Raw genomic sequence first — 17,581 nt, 5'->3', positions numbered from 1 at the left:
ACACACCTAAACTGTGCCCACATTTGACACTATGGGGACAGCACCGGGGGTTTTGTTGCATTTGTGGCTGGTCCATATATCCTGCACCTGGGGAGGTGCGGACTTGAACCTGTGCAGATCTCCACAATAAAATAATATACATGCCTTTCATTTTGCAAATGGTAGACAATTACTGAATTTCTTAGAAGGGCCAATAACAGTACAGCCCATCTGTGGTCCAGTCACGCTTAGGTGTACATTTTCCACCTCCTCATCTAATTGACTCCATTAAACGTTCGTTGAACTATTCAAGCAAGTTCTTTTCTTCTTCTTTTTATGGAAATGCTTTAAACGGCTGCTTGCTTTGCAAGAGTCCCGTGAATTAACGTTGCACGACCTTTAAGGAAAAAAACGCCAATGATTAAGGCAATAATGATGTGCTTAGGGTGAGTGAGTCACGTTTTTCCTCTCATCTCAGGTCCTATTAATTGTGCGGCCTACTTCAGAGGCTTCATCCTTCAAAAGGCCCGAGCAGGCCACACCCGGGACAGGCGGAGTGTGACATCCTTATCGACGAGGGTATAGCTGCAGCATGAGAGGTGGCATGTGAGGAGCGGGCCTGCACGTCTGTGGCAGTAGCTGCGGCCTGTCTGTCTTATGTGCCAGCTGTTAGCGTTTTCCCGACCACAGGCCTCGTTTATTCACACGCTGTCAGGCCCCCGCGTCTGTGGCAACAGCAGCCATTCTTCAGACAGCCTCTCTGCATGTGCCGGTAATTCTCTTCCTCTGGTGAACTGAATACTGATAAGCGGTCTTAGCTCTCTCACCTGTCATTGCCCTCTCGCAATAGTTTGAATATTACAGATTCAAAGAGGGGGAAGACTTGTCACAGCACAAAGCTTCAGTGTCAGGTGCGGGCGAAGTGAAGAACCCCGGGTCATGATTCATCCTCATTCAGACAACGGTGTAGTCAGCTGTGAAGGCCGATTATTACAATAATAAGTATGCCAGCAGGTTATGAACAGGAGCTTGCACACCAAGGCGCTTGGTATAGACTCACAGAGGCGCTTGGCACAGACCTGGATAGCACTTGCTGTATACTCCCATCTGACTACCTGATGAAGCGGAGTCATGCCTGTGAAACACATTGCAAATATTATGGAGTGTATAAATACATTTACTGTTAAATGTTAACATGTTTGCATTGTTATGTCCTTGGAAGTAGGTAAGAGTCCACCACTGCCACTTCCATGTTTTAATAATTTTATGATATTTTATTCTTTTGGCGCCTCTGTTCACTCATATATTGCACACCAATTTATAGCTATACTGCAAAATGGGGAGGGGGTGGTGGTGGTAAGTGTACATGCAAAAAGGGTACCCGGAAATGTAGGCGTTGGAAGAAGGCGCTAGTAGAATAAAGTTAAATTCACCAATATTCAACTATTATACAGTGCAAATTTCGATAGTAAAATTTTGTTAAATTATACCAATAACCTAACCGTATTTTTGTCTAACCCTAACCACCCCCCCATCCAAATGCCTAACTGTAAACACCCCCCTACCGATGCCTAACCACCCACCTCTGATGCCCAACCCTACTCAACCTCTGCCAATGCCCAATCCTAACCACTCCCCCCCCTTTAATGCCTAACCACCCCCACTCTGATGCAGAACCCTAACCACCCCTCCTCCAATGCCTAACTCCAACCACCCCTCCTCCGATTCCCTACCCTAACCACCCCCCTCCAATTCCTAACCCTAACCACTCCCGTACGATGCTGTCACAGTTAGTGATGTTGCGAACCTCCAATTTTCAGTTCTCGAACTTCCGTGGAAGGTTCGGTTCGCGGAAAAGTTCGCGAACCGCAATAGACTTCAATGGGGAGGCGAACTTAAACATTTTGAAAAATTTCTACCGGCTAGAAAAATGATAGAAAACATGTTTCAAGGGATCTAATCCCTGGAGGAACATATGATTGAGTGAAATACACATCAAAAGTCCCAGGAAAAAAATCTAGATTTCACATAATCCCCTATTTTAAGGTCACAAATCTCATTCAATGTTCAATTACAGGCCTACACTACTTTACATAATCAGGCAGTGCATCCCTCACTCCCTTCCTCCCTCCTTCCGGAGGGAGGAGGGTCTCATCTTCCAGGGAATTGTAGAATTTCAAAAGCCAGCTTATATACCTTGGCCGGGAATTGAACCCAGGTCTGAGTGCTTGGTAGTCAGCTCTCTTAACCGCTATACCACCACCAACACTACATGCTGAAGGCAGCCTAGCATGCACCATTATGATCTATCCTAGAGAAAAATGAGCTTGCTTAAAGATTTGTAGGCTTTTAAAAGCCAGCTTACATACCTTGGCCGGGAATTGAACCCAGGTCTAAATGCGTCAGCTCTCTTAACCGCTATACCACCACCAACACTACATGCTGAAGCCAGCCTAGCATGTACCATTGTGATATACCCAAGAGAAAAATGAACTTGCTCTCTCTCTCTCTCTAGGACTTGATGGTTTTAAGCTGAAAATTCACTTCAATGGCATCAATGGATACCAGCATGTATGTAAGCTGGCTTTTAAAAGCCGACAAATCTTTAAGCAAGCTCATTTTTCTCTAGGATAGATCATAATGGTACATGCTAGGCTGCCTTCAGCATGTAGTGTTGGTGGTGGTTTAGCGGTTAAGAGAGCTGACTACCAAGCACTCAGACCTGGGTTCAATTCCCGGCCAAGGTATGTAAGCTGGCTTTTGAAATTCTACAATTCCCTGGAAGATGAGACCCTCCACCCTCCGGGGGGAGGGAGTGAGTGAGTGAGTGAGGGAGGAGGGAAAGTAATAACAATTAGCTAGGAACAAGCCTATAAGAGCCTAACTAAACTCTCCCTAGCAGAGTCTGTCAGCAGCTGTCCCTTAACTAATTAGTGCAGGCAGACTAGTGAGTAAAACGGCACAAGGACCTTGCCTTTTATAAGGGGGGTGGGGCTCCAGCAGTGAGTGCAGTCTGATTGGTGACAATGTACCTGCTGACTGTGATGTAGAGGGTCAAAGTTCTGCTCAATAGAGCATTATGGGGCGAAATCGAACTTCCGGAAAAGTTCGCCTGCTCTTGGCGAACGCGAACCACCAAAGTTCGCCGGCGAAACGTTTGCGACATCTCTAGTCACAGTCAGTTACCTGTCCGCTAGGCACACACGGATGCTGGCAGGTCTCTCCCCTACTTGCGTAACTACGTGTTACGCGTCTACGTATGTCCTTGCGCATGCGTACGGTGCGACGTGTTGCGCACTTTGCGCCAAATGGCCTATATAAGCCTGGTGAGTTCCACTCTCTACTGCAGTAGTGTTGCAGCTAGTTAGTGAGTGTGCACTTCCGTGACCTGACTTAGTGTCTGCCTGTTCTGAATGCTGATCCCTGCCTGTCTGGCTACCCGATCCGTTGCCGACCTCTGCCTTGTACGACTACCCGCTCTGTTAACGAATCATGCCTGTCTGAGAACCCGGCTGTTGCCGACAATATGCCTGTTTGAGAGCCTGATCTGTTGCCGAACCTTGCCTGTATGAGGACCTGTCTTGTTGCCAAATCTTCGTCTGCCACCCGTTCTACTGGTTTTCTGAGTCATTGCAGTACCACACTCAGCCTGTGGGAGCGCTGTTTTACCAACCTGGTCACACGCTTGGTCGTCACGCCACCGGTTCTGCAAGGGCTCCTGCCCCTTGGTTACTGCCGGTCTCTGTTCCAACTCCAGGGATCTCAGTTGGCAAGTTGCAGAGGTGTCTGTCCTCAGCATATCAGTCTCCACCACCCCCCCCCCCCCTGAATTTCACCTCCTAGACTGTACAACTCCTAGCTGCCTAATCTAAATGCTTGCCCCAGGTGTTGCTTTTTTCTTGTGTATATGTAGCATACACCATTGTGAAGATGTTAATGTGTTGTTGTTAATGTTTGTGAATGTGTTGTAAACGTATCATGTGCTACTGTATATCAGCTAAGGATGAGTACTTTTGCCTAAGGGCTCGTTTCCACTATTGCGTTGCGAAATCGCTGCAGCAAAATTTGCATGCGGATGCGAATTCTGCATGCGCGTGCATGCGAATTTCCGTGCGAATTCGCATGAAAATTCGCATGGATGACGATATATGCGAATTTAACCATCGCAATGCCGGTGTGTTTTTCTATTGATTTCATGCGAATTCGCATGCGAATTCGGATGAAAATTTGCATACCAAAACAGCATGCGAATTTCCTATTAAATACATTAGCGGCGATTCGCATGCATTCCACTCGCAGGTGAATTCTGCGGCTCTTTTGTGCATTTTTTCACCACTGAAAGAAACGCACCTCAACAACGCTACAGTGGAAACAGGCCTATCCACTTGCATTACATGTGCGAACCTGCATGCGTTGGATGCATGCGGATTCGCGATAGTGGAAACGAGCCCTAAGTTATGTGTCCCAAACGCAATTCCGGGTGCGGCCCTGCCCTACTTGGCGAATAAATCTTCTTGAATTAGAAAAGGTCAATGAAATGTTAATAATTGCTTCTTGCATGCAAATTAAATGCAAACTGTAGGCATTGGGATTAGTCCAATCAAATGCACTTCCTGATAGGTCCGTATTGGCCCAATTTCATGTTTCATTCAGCTTGTATAAAATTGGCATGCAAGCTAGATTTTATAGCATGTCACCAACCAGTGGCGGACACAGCCAGCAGTGGGCCCCTGTGCAAAATATCAATTGTGGGCCCCCCTGACCTGCGGCGTGGCGATAACCTAAAAATGGGCGTGGCAATGACCGGATAAGGGCGGAGCTAACTGTAATTTAAAGTGATCCCGGGGTGAGAGTGATATGGAGGCTGCCATATTTATTTCCTTTTAAACAATACTAGTTGCCTGGCGGGCCTGCTGATCTATTTGGCTGCAGTAATAAACTGAATTACACCAGCAACAAGCATGCAGCTTAATCTTCTCAGTTCTGACAATATTATCAGAAACCCCTGACCTGCTGCATGCTTGTTCAGGGTCTATGGTTGAAAGAATAAGAGGCAGAGGACCAGCACGGCAGCCAGGCAACTGGTATTGCTTAAAAGGAGAGAAATATGGCAGCCTCAATATTATTCTCACCTCAGGTTCCCTTGAAAAGTGCAACGCAAAGACAGTGGGCCCAAGTTTTGGTGACCCTTTCCCCAGAAAATTCACATAATTGTGCAGGTTTTCTCAAGAAAATACACATAATGTGAGCAGATTTACCCAGAAAATACATTCAATCATGTCGGCAGATTTGCCCAGAAAATACATTAAATCATGTCGGCAGATATGCCCAGAAAATATGTGCAATGATGTCGGCAGATATACCCAGAAAATACGTGCAATGATGTCGGCAGATATGCCCAGAAAATACGTGCAATGATGTCGGCAGATATGCCCAGAAAACACATGCAATCATGTAGCAAATTTGCCCAGAACATACATGCAATCATGTGGCAGACCTGCCCAGAACATACACGCAATCATGTGGCAGACCTGCCCAGAACATACATGCAATCATGTGGCAGACCTGCCCAGAACATACACGCAATCCCTTCCACAACACATCCGCCACTCTCCCACCTTCGAAATCTTTAAACGCTCCCTCAAAACCCACCTTTTCCGACAAGCATATTCTCTAGCTTAGGCCACGCATCCACTAAATAACCTAATTACACACAGGGCCGGGCCGAGGCATAGGCTGGAGAGGCTCCAGCCTCAGGGCGCAGTGTAGGAGGGGGCGCACAATTCATTCAGCTGTCATTCCTAATTGTGTTTGAAGCAGAAAGAAATAAGAAAAGGGGATACATGGCAGTGACTGCAAGCCAGATAACTAGATATTAAGGTGTTGGGGAGGTTGTGGGCCCTGTGGCCCTCTTAGTCTAATAGCAATCAGTGTGTGATGGCTGGGGTGGGAGGGATGGAGGGGCGCACTTTGGTGTCTCAGCCTTGGGTGCTGGAGGACCTTGTCCCTGCTCTGATTACACACTGCCTGTACATATACTGTATACTTCCCCCACCTCTTGTTTCCACCCCATTCCTTTAGATTGTAAGCTCGCAAGGGCAGGGCTCTCACCCTTTTGTGTCATGGAATGTTATTAATTAAATTGCTTGCACACTGTTAGAAATTTATACATTTTAGTCATCATGTTAAATCAAGTTGTAATCAGCAGTGCTGTATCTTGTATCAGTGTTCATATTTCATGTATATCATTGTCTGTATCATTATGTATCCCTTGTTTGTTTTCTTACATTGTACAGCGCCACGGAATATGTTGGCGCTTTATAAATAAATAATAATAATAATAATAATCATGTGGCAGACCTGCCCAGAACATACACGCAATTATGTGGCAGACCTGCCCAGAACATACACACAATCATGTGGCAGACCTGCCCAGAACATACACACAATCATGTGGCAGACCTGCCCAGAACATACACGCAATCATGTGGCAGACCTGCCCAGAACATACACGCAATCATGTGGCAGACCTGCCCAGAACATACACGCAATCATGTGGCAGACCTGCCCAGAACATACACCTGCTAAAATAAATAATAAAAAAAAACATTTACTCACCTGCAGCAGCAGACCTCCTGTCCCAGCCTCCATCCGGCGCGCAGCTCCCATGGGTGGTTGGGTGGATAGGTAGCCTGGTGGGTGAGTGGGTAGGTAGCCTGGTGGGTAGGTAGCCTGGTGGGTAGGTAGGTAGGCAGCCGGGTGGGTAGGTAGGTAGCCCTTAGCCGGGTGGGTAGGTAGCCTGGTGGGTGGCTAGGTAGCCTGGTGGGTGGCTGGGTAGGCGGGTGGGTAGGTAGTCTCTTTTAGGTAGGTAGCCTGGTGGGTCTTTAGGTAGGTAGCCTGGTGGGTTGGTAGGTAGGTAGCCTGGTGGGTAGGTAGCCGTGTGGGTGGGTAGGTAGGTAGCCTGGTGGGTGGGTAGGTAGCCGGGTGGGTGTGTAGGTAGCCGGGTGGGTAGGTAGCCGGGTGGGTGGTTAGGTAGCAGAGTAGGTAGCCGGGTGGGTAGGTAGCCAGGTGGGTGGTTAAGTAGCCGGGTAGGTAGCCGGGTGGGTAGGTAGCCGGCACGGTGGTTAGGTAGCCGGGTAGGTAGCCGGGTGGGTAGGTAGCCGGGTGGGTGGTTAGGTAGCCGGGTGGGTGGGTAGCCGGGTGGGTGGTTAGGTAACCGGGTAGGTAGCCGGGTGGGTGTGTAGGTATCCAGGTGGGTAGGTAGCCGGGTGGGTGGTTAGGTAGCCGGGTAGGTAGCCGAGTGGGTAGGTAGCCGGCAGAGTGGTTAGGTAGCCGGGTAGGTAGCCGGGTGGGTAGGTAGACGGGTGGGTGGTTAGGTAGCCGGGTAGGTAGCCGGGTGGGTAGGTAGGCTGGTGGGTGGTTAGGTAGCCGGGTAGGTAGCCGGGTGGGTAGGTAGGCTGGTGGGTGGTTAGGTAGCCGGGTAGGTAGCCGGCAGAGTGGTTAGGTAGCCGGGTAGGTAGCCGGGTGGGTAAGGTAGCCGGGTGGGTAAGGTAGCCGGGTGGGTGGGTAGCTATCCGGGTGGGGGGCCGGACTTCTATCCTCCCTCCCTCACCTCGGGGGCCCCCCTCCCGGTATGCGTGGCGGCCGGCGGGAGAGCAAAAAATACAGGAAGTCTCCGGCTGGGGCTGCAGCAGACGCTAGAGGCAGCTGCCGCTTGGTCTCCCGTGTCTCCAACTTTGTACACTGCTCGCTACTAAACCAGGAAGTAGCGAGCAGTGCTCGCTACTTCCTGGTTTAGTAGCGAGCAGTGTACAAAGTTGGAGACACGGGAGACCAAGCGGCAGCTGCCTCTAGCGTCTGCTGCAGCCCCGGCCGGAGACTTCCTGTATTTTCTGCTCTCCCGCCGGCCGCCGCGCATACCGGGAGGGGGGCCCCCTAGGTGAGGGGGGAGGACAGGAGTCGGGGCCCCCCAGGTTAAAAAAAAATAAAAAGTAGAGTTAAAAAAAAAACCCAGCAATACTTAATGGGCCCCTGAAGCAGGGGAACTTCAGGGGCCCTCGTGCGGCGGCACGGCCTGCACGGCCATATGTCCGCCACTGTCACCAACTATCTTTCTGCTGACCCCTCCCTCCTCCTCGCCCACTGACCTCATTAAGTCAGGTGACGAGGATAAAGCAGTGACGCAGTCCGCGTAGTGGGAGTGGCTCAAACTGAAGCAGGCTGATTCGGCGCAGGACTGGCTCTATACTGTGACCTGATATCACACAGCATTCATGTAACTTTGAGACCCCTTTTTCACTAGCAGGCTAAAACTGCATTGCGTTTCCATATGTCGCCACAAGGGGGCGCAAAAGCAATGAAAGTTTATGGAGACTTTCACACATAATGCGGTCCCTTGCGGTCTGCCGGACATATCTGATCAAACGGCATCAACAGTGCGTTACCGCAAGCACCAAGCTTAACGCATGGTGCTCGGGGTAATGGGAGTCTATGGGCAATGCGTTATGTGTAAACTATGGAGCGCAGTGCACCGCGGCGCGCATGCGCAGACCGACGAGAATCCCAGTGATGTACTTCCTGCAGGGACTACATCACTGAGAGGGGGGCAGCGCTATGCAAATGACCTTGTTGGTGCACTCTGCTGCAGTATAATATGTTTGCCATTTTTTACATTGCAACGCAAAAAAATAAAACCGGCCTGAGACTCGTGTGATCAGCACTAAAACCCCCACAGTTTGTTAAAGTTTAACTGTCGGACATAAAATCAATTCTTTATTTTTATCTGGTAAACAAGTAATAAGGATGCTAGCCAGGTAATCCAAAAGTTAAAATCACTACTACATTTCTTGTTGATAAATGATCATTCCCCAGTTTACCTGACTCTTATTTGGTACACAAAAAGGAAGTTGCAGGGCATGCTGGGTTGTCCTTTTTTGCTTCTGTACTTCCCCTCAGACTTAACTAATGCAGCCTGATTGGCTGAAGCCTCTTTCCCTCCTGTTTTCCCCTCCCACACCTCTGGTCCCCTCCGATTGGCCAATATTTCTCATGCTGAGACAATGCACTTTCTATAGTGAAGGGCAGGCAACGCATACACAATCAGGCAGAGGAGAGTAAGGGAGGAAATAACATCAGGATTGGCTTCAAAATAGCCACAGTTAAAATGGGACATCCTAAGAAGGATTTTCTCTTTTTTTACTGTAGAAAAATCACTGAAATAAAAAAGTGGACAGTGCAATACATATATTATGTAAGTAGAGCAAGTATTTATCTACTTATATATGTGGTTTTGTTTCTGAGATAGCTGACAGCTCCTCTTTAAGAAACCTTTTGCTCAGTGGCGTAGCTAAGGTGCTGTGGGCCCTGATGCAAGTTTTACAGTGGGGCCCCCAAGCACTCTATACATAACAATTGCCACTGCGCACCAAAACCTGCCAATGGAAACTACAGTGTCAGAGGTGCAAGACGGGGATGGGGAGCAGCTTGTTACTGATTACCCCCAAGCACTCTATACATAGCAATCCCTGCCAATGGCAACTACAGTGTCAGAGGTGCAAGAAGGGGATGGGGAGCAGCTTGTTACTGATTACCCCCCAAGCACTCTATACATAGCAATCCCTGCCAATGGCAGCTACAGTGTCAGAGGTACAAGAAGGGGATGGGGAGCAGCTTGTTACTGATTACCCCCAAGCACTCTATACATAGCAATCCCTGCCAATGGCTACTACAGTGTCAGAGGTGCAAGAAGGGGATGGGGAGCAGCTTGTTACTGATTACCCCCAAGCACTCTATACATAGCAATCCCTGCCAATGGCAACTACAGTGTCAGAGGTGCAAGAAGGGGATGGGGAACAGTGTGTTACTGATTACCCCCAAGCACTCTATACATAGCAATCCCTGCCAATGGCTACTACAGTGTCAGAGGTGCAAGAAGGGGATGGGGAGCAGCTTGTTACTGATTACCCCCAAGCACTCTATACATAGCAATCCCTGCCAATGGCAACTACAGTGTAGAGTTGAGCTGAAATTTTCGTAATTTCGCATTACTATAATTACGCATGCGAAATTTGCGATTACGATGCGAAATTAGCGTAGCGAAATTGCCATTAAAATCGTAATTGAAAATACCGTAAGCGTAATTTTCAACGCGAAATTTCGCGTTTCGTTCATGCCGTAATTTCGCATTAAACGCTACCGTAATTTCGCGTTAAACCGTAACGCTCCGTATAATATAAAAAAGCCGCCGACTTTAAGGGTTAATAGCAAAGCCCCCTTAAATGCTAAGAGCCTCAAATTTGGAGAATATATTAAGGAGATCAGGAGGAATAAGAGGAAAATTTTTTTTTTCAAAAAGACCTTATAGTTTTTGAGAAAATCGATGTTAAAGTTTCAAAGGAAAAATGTAAACATTTAAAAACCCGCCGACTTTAACGGTTAATAGCAAAGCCTGCTTAAAGTTTAGGAACACCAAATTCCCAGGGTATATTAAGGGGATCAGTGGGAATAAGAGGAAAAAAAATTTTTTCAAAAAGACCTTATAGTTTTTGAGAAAATCGATTTTTAAGTTTCAAGGGCGAAAATGTCTTTTAAATGCGGAAAATGTCCGTTTTTTTTGCACAGGTAACAATAGTGTATTATTTTCATAGATTCCCCCAAGTGGGAAGAGTTTTACTTACTTCGTTCTGAGTGTGGGAAATATAAAAAAAAAAACGACGTGGGGTCCCCCCTCCCAGACCTCTTTAACCCCTTGTCCCCCATGCAGGCTGGGATAGCCAGAATGCGGAGCACCGGCCGCGTGGGGCTCCGCACCCTGACTATACCAGCCCGCATGGTCCATGGATTGGGGGGTCTCGGAAGGGGAGGGGCAGCCAAGCTTTCCCCTCCCCCTCCGAGCCCTTGTCCAATCCAAGGACAAGGGGCTCTTCTCCACCTCCGATGGGCGGTGGAGGTGGAGGCCGCGATTTCCTGGGTGGGGGGTTCATGGTGGAATCTGGGAGTCCCCTTTAAAAAGGGGTCCCCCAGATGCCCACCCCCCTCCCAGGAGAAATGAGTATAGAGGTACTTGTAGTACCCCTTACCCATTTCCTTTAAGAGTTAAAAGTAAATAAACACACAAACACATAGAAAAAGTATTTTAATTGAACAAAAAACATAACCACGAAAAAAGTCCTTTAATATTCTTAATTAACCATTAATACTTACCTGTCCCTTTAAATAAATGATCCCACGCAATATCCTCGGAAATGTTCTATCAGTTACAATGTAACAAAGTTATTACAATATAACAACTTTGTTACATTGTAACTACGCCGCACCCGACGTCACTTACCGCCGCCGCCGCCACCGCGTCTGCGCTGCAGGACCCGAGCTCTGAGCTATATAGCTCAGAGCTCTCAAAAGCATCTTTGTATTTGGGCTCCAAGGAGCCCCATTGGTCCTTAGCAGACCAATGGGGTTCCTTCTGATTTGAAGGAACCCCATTGGTCTGCTAAGGACCAATGGGGCTCCTTGGAGCCCAAATACAAAGATGCTTCTCAGAGCTCTGAGCTATATAGCTCAGAGCTCTGTCGGGTCCGTGCAGGATGCTAAGTCCCCGCCGGCTCCGCTGCCCTCCCCGCCTCTCCCACATGTCACCCACATGTCACCCACATGTGGGTGACATGTGGGTGACAGATGTGGGCGGGGTGGACAGCGGGAGCTGCGGGGACTAATTAGCGTCCTGCACGGACGCGTATGCGGCGGCTGAGCGGCGAGTGGCGTCGGGTGCGGCGTAGTTACAATGTAACAAAGTTGTTACATAATAACTTTGTTACATTGTAACTGATAGAACATTTCCGAGGATATTGCGTGGGATCATTTATTTAAAGGGACAGGTAAGTATTAATGGTTAATTAAGAATATTAAAGGACTTTTTTCGTGGTTATGTTTTTTGTTCAATTAAAATACTTTTTCTATGTGTTTGTGTGTTTATTTACTTTTAACTCTTAAAGGAAATGGGTAAGGGGTACTACAAGTACCTCTATACTCATTTCTCCTGGGAGGGGGGTGGGCATCTGGGGGACCCCTTTTTAAAGGGGACTCCCAGATTCCACCATGAACCCCCCACCCAGGAAATCGCGGCCTCCACCTCCACCGCCCATCGGAGGTGGAGAAGAGCCCCTTGTCCTTGGATTGGACAAGGGCTCGGAGGGGGAGGGGAAAGCTTGGCTGCCCCTCCCCTTCCGAGACCCCCCAATCCATGGACCATGCGGGCTGGTATAGTCAGGGTGCGGAGCCCCACGCGGCCGGTGCTCCGCATTCTGGCTATCCCAGCCTGCATGGGGGACAAGGGGTTAAAGAGGTCTGGGAGGGGGGACCCCACGTCGTTTTTTTTTTTATATTTCCCACACTCAGAACGAAGTAAGTAAAACTCTTCCCACTTGGGGGAATCTATGAAAATAATACACTATTGTTACCTGTGCAAAAAAACCGGACATTTTCCGCATTTAAAAGACATTTTCGCCCTTGAAACTTAAAAATCGATTTTCTCAAAAACTATAAGGTCTTTTTGAAAAAAAAATTTTTCCTCTTATTCCCACTGATCCCCTTAATATACCCTGGGAATTTGGTGTTCCTAAACTTTAAGCAGGCTTTGCTATTAACCGTTAAAGTCGGCGGGTTTTTAAATGTTTACATTTTTCCTTTGAAACTTTAACATCGATTTTCTCAAAAACTATAAGGTCTTTTTGAAAAAAAAAATTTTCCTCTTATTCCTCCTGATCTCCTTAATATATTCTCCAAATTTGAGGCTCTTAGCATTTAAGGGGGCTTTGCTATTAACCCTTAAAGTCGGCGGCTTTTTTATATTATACGGAGCGTTACGGTTTAACGCGAAATTACGGTAGCGTTTAATGCGAAATTACGGCTTGATACGACTGTAATGCGAAAATTACGCGAAAATTACGCTTACGCGAAATTTCGCGAAATCCTTCTTCATTACGATTATGTACTTACGGCCATAATCGTAATTACACTAATTACGCGAAATTTCGCAAAATCGTAATTAGGTCATTACGCTCATCTCTACTACAGTGTCAGAGGTGCAAGAAGGGGATGGGGAACAGTGTGTTACTGATTACCCCCAAGCACTCTATACATAGCAATCCCTGCCAATGGCAGCTACAGTGTCAGAGGTACAAGAAGGGGATGGGGAACAGCTTGTTACTGATTACCCCCAAGCACTCTATACATAGCAATCCCTGCCAATGGCAGCTACAGTGTCAGAGGTACAAGAAGGGGATGGGGAGCAGCTTGTTACTGATTACCCCCAAGCACTCTATACATAGCAATCCCTGCCAATGGCTACTACAGTGTCAGAGGTGCAAGAAGGGGATGGGGAGCAGCTTGTTACTGATTACCCCCAAGCACTCTATACATAGCAATCCCTGCCAATGGCAACTACAGTGTCAGAGGTGCAAGAAGGGGATGGGGAACAGTGTGTTACTGATTACCCCCAAGCACTCTATACATAGCAATCCCTGCCAATGGCAGCTACAGTGTCAGAGGTACAAGAAGGGGATGGGGAACAGCTTGTTACTGATTACCCCCAAGCACTCTATACATAGCAATCCCTGCCAATGGCTACTACAGTGTCAGAGGTGCAAGAAGGGGATGGGGAGCAGCTTGTTACTGATTACCCCCAAGCACTCTATACATAGCAATCCCTGCCAATGGCAACTACAGTGTCAGAGGTGCAAGAAGGGGATGGGGAACAGTGTGTTACTGATTACCCCCAAGCACTCTATACATAGCAATCCCTGCCAATGGCAGCTACAGTGTCAGAGGTACAAGAAGGGGATGGGGAACAGCTTGTTACTGATTACCCCCCAAGCACTCTATACATAGCAATCCCTGCCAATGGCAGCTACAGTGTCAGAGGTACAAGAAGGGGATGGGGAACAGCTTGTTACTGATTACCCCCCAAGCACTCTATACATAGCAATCCCTGCCAATGGCAGCTACAGTGTCAGAGGTGCAAGAAGGGGATGGGGAGCAGCTTGTTACTGATTACCCCCAAGCACTCTATACATAGCAATCCCTGCCAATGGCAACTACAGTGTCAGAGGTACAAGAAGGGGATGGGGAACAGCTTGTTACTGATTACCCCCCAAGCACTCTATACATAGCAATCCCTGCCAATGGCAACTACAGTGTCAGAGGTGCAGGAAGGGGATGGGGAGCAGCTTGTTACTGATTACCCCCCAAGCACTCTATACATAACAATCCCTGCCAATGGCAACTACAGTGTCAGAGGTGCAGGAAGGGGATGGGGAACAGCTTGTTACTGATTACCCCCAAGCACTCTATACATAGCAATCCCTGCCAATGGCAACTACAGTGTCAGAGGTGCAGGAAGGGGATGGGGAACAGCTTGTTACTGATTACCCCCAAGCACTCTATACATAGCAATCCCTGCCAATGGCAGCTACAGTGTCAGAGGTACAAGAAGGGGATGGGGAGCAGCTTGTTACTGATTACCCCCAAGCACTCTATACATAGCAATCCCTGCCAATGGCAACTACAGTGTCAGAGGTGCAGGAAGGGGATGGGGAACAGCTTGTTACTGATTACCCCCAAGCACTCTATACATAGCAATCCCTGCCAATGGCAGCTACAGTGTCAGAGGTACAAGAAGGGGATGGGGAGCAGCTTGTTACTGATTACCCCCAAGCACTCTATACATAGCAATCCCTGCCAATGGCAACTACAGTGTCAGAGGTGCAAGAAGGGGATGGGGAGCAGCTTGTTACTGATTACCCCCAAGCACTCTATACATAGCAATCCCTGCCAATGGCAACTACAGTGTCAGAGGTGCAAGAAGGGGATGGGGAACAGCTTGTTACTGATTACCCCCAAGCACTCTATACATAGCAATCCCTGCCAATGGCAACTACAGTGTCAGAGGTACAAGAAGGGGATGGGGAGCAGCTTGTTACTGATTACCCCCAAGCACTCTATACATAGCAATCCCTGCCAATGGCAACTACAGTGTCAGAGGTGCAAGAAGGGGATGGGGAACAGCTTGTTACTGATTACCCCCAAGCACTCTATACATAGCAATCCCTGCCAATGGCAGCTACAGTGTCAGAGGTGCAAGAAGGGGATGGGGAGCAGTTTGTTAGTGATTACCCCCAAGCCCTCTATACATAGCAATCCCTGCCAATGGCAGCTACAGTGTCAGAGGTACAAGAAGGGAATGGGGAGCAGCTTGTTACTGATTACCCTCAAGCACTCTATACATAGCAATCCCTGCCAATGGCAACTACAGTGTCAGAGGTGCAAGAGGGGGATGGGGAGCAGCTTGTTACTGATTACCCCCCAAGCACTCTATATATAGCAATCCCTGCCAATGACAACTACAGTGTCAGAGGTGCAGGAAGGGGATGGGGAACAGCTTGTTACTGATTACCCCCAAGCACTCTATACATAGCAATCCCTGCCAATGGCAACTACAGTGTCAGAGGTACAAGAAGGGGATGGGGAACAGCTTGTTACTGATTACCCCCCAAGCACTCTATACATAGCAATCCCTGCCAATGGCAACTACAGTGTCAGAGGTGCAGGAAGGGGATGGGGAGCAGCTTGTTACTGATTACCCCCCAAGCACTCTATACATAACAATCCCTGCCAATGGCAACTACAGTGTCAGAGGTGCAGGAAGGGGATGGGGAACAGCTTGTTACTGATTACCCCCAAGCACTCTATACATAGCAATCCCTGCCAATGGCAACTACAGTGTCAGAGGTGCAGGAAGGGGATGGGGAACAGCTTGTTACTGATTACCCCCAAGCACTCTATACATAGCAATCCCTGCCAATGGCAGCTACAGTGTCAGAGGTACAAGAAGGGGATGGGGAGCAGCTTGTTACTGATTACCCCCAAGCACTCTATACATAGCAATCCCTGCCAATGGCAACTACAGTGTCAGAGGTGCAAGAAGGGGATGGGGAGCAGCTTGTTACTGATTACCCCCAAGCACTCTATACATAGCAATCCCTGCCAATGGCAACTACAGTGTCAGAGGTGCAAGAAGGGGATGGGGAACAGCTTGTTACTGATTACCCCCAAGCACTCTATACATAGCAATCCCTGCCAATGGCAACTACAGTGTCAGAGGTACAAGAAGGGGATGGGGAGCAGCTTGTTACTGATTACCCCCAAGCACTCTATACATAGCAATCCCTGCCAATGGCAACTACAGTGTCAGAGGTGCAAGAAGGGGATGGGGAACAGCTTGTTACTGATTACCCCCAAGCACTCTATACATAGCAATCCCTGCCAATGGCAGCTACAGTGTCAGAGGTGCAAGAAGGGGATGGGGAGCAGTTTGTTAGTGATTACCACCATTCACAGTATGTATAGAAGTGATAATTATAAGCACAGGACCAATAGAGAGCTAATACTGAAGTTGAGGGAGGGCCCTTCGGAGCCCCTCTGGCCCAAGGGCCCCGATGCGGTCGCTACCTCTGCACCCCCTATTGCTACGCCCCTGCTTTTGCTAGCATACGATTCTACAATTCGGCGCAATCCCAAACGTTAAGCCTTTTATTCAATAATACCGTACAGATAAGTACTGTACCATCAAACATGGTGATTCCTGCGCTGGAGACTTGGGCACAGCCGGCGGTACCATAATAGGAATTACGGATATAGCAGCACACAGGGAGTAACTTCGGCGCCGTCAGAAGATGGAGCTGAAGTTACTTTTAAACACAATAATTCGGCCTCCAGCAATTGCTGGAAGCCAAATTATTTCATTCCCCACTATCCATGGGGCCTGGAGGGGGAATAGTAATTAACATCGCTGGGACTTGTGCAGCAGCAGCAGGATAAGCCATATATCGGCTGTATCCTGCGCCCAAGTCTCCCGCGCTGATATCTCTCGTACTCCTGTACCATACCTCCCAACATTTTGAGACAAGAAAGAGGGACATTCAAGCTTAAGCCACACCCCTAATCACGCTCCTGTCACGTCCCTGCCACACCTCTAGCCACACCCCTAGTCATGCATATCATAAAGATTTCATAAGAAAAAATATGTTGTTTTATAATTAAAACCACACTGGTCCTTTCTATACTGGTCCATTTTTCTTCATATTAACATTTCAAAATAATAAATATATCAGTTTAAAGGATAGGAATGAAGTTTAGAGTCAATAAACACACATTTTTCAGTAGATAAAATACATATATTTACACTAATCTGTACATGAGTCCTGAAAGAAGGACAAATGGGGAGGAAAGAGGGACAGAGGGGACTAGGTTCCCAAAGAGGGACTGTCCCTCCAAAAGAGGGACAGTTGGGAGCTATGCTGTACAGATGGTCATATTGAGGACACACCAAACATAGATAGTCCTTCATTTCTTCTGAGTCTGACCTATAAGCATAAAGTAGGCGTGACCTACAGTGTAGCATCAATGGCGGCAAGAGTTTAGGCATGCAGAAACCTCCATACAGGACACAACGCTTAGCAGATATCCAAATTCTTTCTTTTACACAACCATTTTCCGATCGATTTCCATTCACTTCTATGAGAAATCAATCAGAAAAACGATCAAAAAT

At 47.9% G+C, this 17,581-nt stretch overlaps 1 long non-coding RNA gene across 1 annotated transcript in view; it reads right to left on the bottom strand.

The window, feature by feature from the left end:
• The window catches only part of LOC137561769 (uncharacterized), a 73,129-nt gene extending 65,547 nt beyond the window's left edge, over positions 1 to 7,582 (bottom strand). Inside the window, exon 1 of the long non-coding RNA XR_011030106.1 lies at positions 6,598 to 7,582. This is a non-coding gene — a long non-coding RNA (uncharacterized lncRNA). The remainder of the gene's footprint in view (positions 1 to 6,597) is intronic.
• Positions 7,583 to 17,581: the final 9,999 nt, after the last annotated feature.

This window comes from Hyperolius riggenbachi, chromosome 3 (assembly GCF_040937935.1).
Source record: "Hyperolius riggenbachi isolate aHypRig1 chromosome 3, aHypRig1.pri, whole genome shotgun sequence".
Lineage (NCBI taxonomy): Eukaryota > Metazoa > Chordata > Amphibia > Anura > Hyperoliidae > Hyperolius > Hyperolius riggenbachi.
This window is presented reverse-complemented; position numbering and strand designations above follow the sequence as displayed.